The 3,475-nt window shown below is 40.3% G+C and overlaps 1 pseudogene; it reads left to right on the top strand.

Annotated features, from left to right (window-relative positions):
- Positions 1 to 723: 723 nt before the first annotated feature.
- LOC129681075 (40S ribosomal protein S26-like) overlaps positions 724 to 3,475 on the top strand; it is a 6,539-nt pseudogene continuing 3,787 nt past the window's right edge.

Here is a 3,475-nt window from a genome sequence, read left to right as displayed (position 1 = left end):
GTAGCTGATAGGCAGCTCAGTCTTCATGTGGGTCTCTGAGTAAGGGGAGCAGGATCTGCCTCAGTCATGAACTCAGTTGCTTGCTCTTTGATCACTTGCCCCTGATGATGCGGCCTTGCCTGGCCAAAGAGGAGAGGATTCAGGCAGTCCTGATGAGAGTCCAGGGACAGATCACAGGGGAAGAGAACTCCCCCTTTCAGTGGACTAGAGGAAGGGGATAGGAGGAAGGGAAGGTCTGGGAGGAGTTGAGGGAGGGGATATGCAAGGGGATACAATTGGGATATACAATAAATAAATTGTAAGGAAAAAAAACCCAAAGACTTTATTAACCAACTCAAAGAACATTGCTGCACTTAGTTTATTGATATTTAGAAAAACCAACAGACCCACCTTCAGGTTCACCTGATCTAAGCACAGTGCTTTGCTTCTGGTACAGAAGCACAGACGTAATTCAGACATGATAAGCTTCTGTCAAATAGTAGTCACCTATCCCTGCCCAAACAGTATCAGTGAAAGAAAGAGAGAAAATCCATTGCTAGAGCTGACGTCTATTGAAATAATCTTATCTAAATGGCAGGATCGAGATTCGTTTACGATGTGCACTTTACAGAGGGAGGTGAAGTCAACTCTAACCGCAATGACAGACATCTTGACAGAGGAATTGCTTTGTTCCTTTTCTGGTTTCCTTCTTGGCCTCTTTGGTGCTTGAACATAAGAAATCATTATAAGAAGAAGAAGAAAAAAGATGATGATGGTAAAGTATTGGAGCACTCTACAAGATTCCCTGGTGTTGGTTGTTTGATCTTAGTCTAGCTCTTACAAGGGCAATAATATTAGACAGAGGTGCACATAGTTAAAAACATAAGAAAAATGCTTTGATAATGATACTTAGGAGCACAAAAGCATCAAATTAATCACATTTTCTTTGTCAAAAAATGTAAGGAGATTTTATTCAAACTATAAATGAGAATTCTCTAGCTGCTAGGACGGGTTGATGCTCTTAAAACCCAAAAGCTGTCTTTGTTCTTTAATTGACTCCTTCACGGATGAGGGAAAGCTCAGCTCCTCATCCCTGCTGTTTGACACCTCTGTGAGCTTTTGTGCTGTTCCAGTCATGTTCCTACAATACTGGCAGAGAAACTGAGCAATGAGCAGTTAAACAAGAGGAAGCTAGCTCCTTTTTGCAGCCCCTAGCTGCCCACCCAGACCTTCGGAGACTTCAGGGACCAGACAGCTCCACTCTCTGGCAGTGACGCTGCTGTCCGTGACTTTTCTGTACTTGTGATTTCGATCGCCATTGAACAATACCTTTAGCTTCCTTTGCTTTCTTTTCAGTCTTTTTTTTTTTTTTTTTTTTTTGTGAGCTCAGGGTAGAGATTCTAAGAAACAGCAGGAAAAAAGGAAGTTGTCTAAGCTGTGAGTGATGTGGTTTTGCCTCACTGAAGACAGGCAGCCTGAAGCTGAGGCTTTCTTTCGCAAACAGCCTTATTTCCTTCAGAGCCTAACAACCTGTCTCTTCCTGGTCCCAACCTTTGATTTGCCTCCAGTGTACAATGAAACTTCAGTTCCTAATTATGATATAGAAAGATTTAATTTACATCATTTTGAGTAGTATAAAATATTCATGATCAATGAAAGTGTTTCCTTATTTAAAAAAAAGAAAGTAAAACAAAACCAAATAGCCTTACATATAATATAAAAATCTGTTTAATTGTAGCTTATTATAACTAAAATAGGTATATTTCACTGAAATACATACACTTAGCTTAAATTGAATTTTGTATATTTAATCTTATTTAATTTTCACTAAATAGTGTAACCCAGTTGAGGCTAATGTGGTTCTATTTCACAGGAGGGAAAACAGAGTTACAGAGAGATTCAACAGTTCCTTATACTATTTTTCTGGGAAGCCAGGAGCATGGATTTTTAGGAACTCAAGCCTGGGTCTTCTTTTGCTCTATCAATGTTCTTCCAAATTATATACTGAAGAAATGACCTGCATTGTCCTGGTTTCACAGTATAAATGTTTTTAATCAGTAAAAAGTAGGGTGATTTCTTTAAGGGAAGCAAAGTTGTGAGAGATCTATCTGCTAGAATAACATTTCTCACCTGAAATTTCTCATTGGTGGCACTGAGAGAGTTACAGTACATGCTATCTTCAATTATATCATTGTTATGAATAATTTATCACATGTTGTAGGTTGTCTCAGACCCTGGGTTCATTCTCAGGGCTTGCAGCTGAAGTGCCATTTTAGTGAGGCGAAAGAGAGGAGTAAAGGCAGAATCATCCAGGAAGGCTGTCTTCTGTGGACACATTTCAGCGCTATGCTGCAGGGTTAGCCTGAGAATTACACAGCACAGCAATATTTGTGCTTAAGACTCACACTGCTACACGGACATAAAGTAAGCTCGAATTGCTTAAGGCAAGGGAGTGCTGGTTTGTGTAGGCAAACTGCAGAGGGCAGGGAGATCTGGAACGCAGACTGTATCACAACAGCTCCCTTCTTGCGTTTTGGCACATTGACCTCTCTCTCAGAGACTGGCTTGCATTTTCTAGGGGGTCATGGCTACAAACACCCACAAAGCTCATCCTCTCAAAGGTTCACTTGTCAGAGAAAAGAAAATGTCAAGCTGACACAATGCTATACTTCAAAAAAGTGGGTGTGTGGGATTCCTGATTTTCCCAGCTTGTGTCCTATGACTAGGTCTAAAGTGAGTGACTTTAGCTTCAGCAGCTGCCCAGTCTGAATTAGACGCTCATCTTTGTACTAGTGAGAAAAGCCTAGGGTTATGACGTAAAAAGTGATGGTTTCTGAAGAGGATGTGTTGAGTACAAGTTTTCCTTGGCTTCCAGATAAAAGGAGAATTGTGGTTAAAAAGCCAATTGGCTCTCTCATCACCCTCCTGGAGGGTGCAGCCTTGCCAGAGGAAGACAATGCAATGAGTCCTGATGAGACCTGATAGGCTAAAGTCAGGTAAAAGGGAAGGAAGGCCTCACCTATCAGTGGACTTAAGGAGGGGCATAGGAGGAGAAGAGGAAGGAAAGGTGGAATTGGGAGGAGACGAGGGAGGGGGACACAGCCAGGATACAAACTGAACAAATTGCAATAAATGATAATAATAATAAAAATATATAACGTGTATATATTAAAATGATATATTATGATATAAAATTATATAATTCACTTGAAGAAAAGCCAATCAGACCAGGGGTTCTACTGTCAGCCTTGAGAATCCCATTTGCTATTTTATCCACTAGATTCACATTGAGCAATGATGCCATTTGCTCCAAGTATTTAGTTTTACTCTTTTTAATATAGCAACAATTCTTCGTTACCTATCACTTTAACATAGATTTTCCCAAAAGATGTAGATTGCCACAAAAATGAATTATCCTCAGGAAACAGCAAACCCTAAAGCTGAATTTGTGTGTGTGTGTGTGTGTGTGTGTGTGTGTGTGTGTGTGTGTGTGTGT

This window comes from Psammomys obesus, unplaced genomic scaffold (assembly GCF_907164565.1).
Source record: "Psammomys obesus unplaced genomic scaffold, mPsaObe1.curated_primary_1811, whole genome shotgun sequence".
Taxonomy (NCBI): Eukaryota; Metazoa; Chordata; class Mammalia; order Rodentia; family Muridae; genus Psammomys; species Psammomys obesus.
The sequence above is the reverse complement of the archived record's forward strand: the minus strand, read 5'-3'. Positions and strand labels throughout refer to the sequence as shown.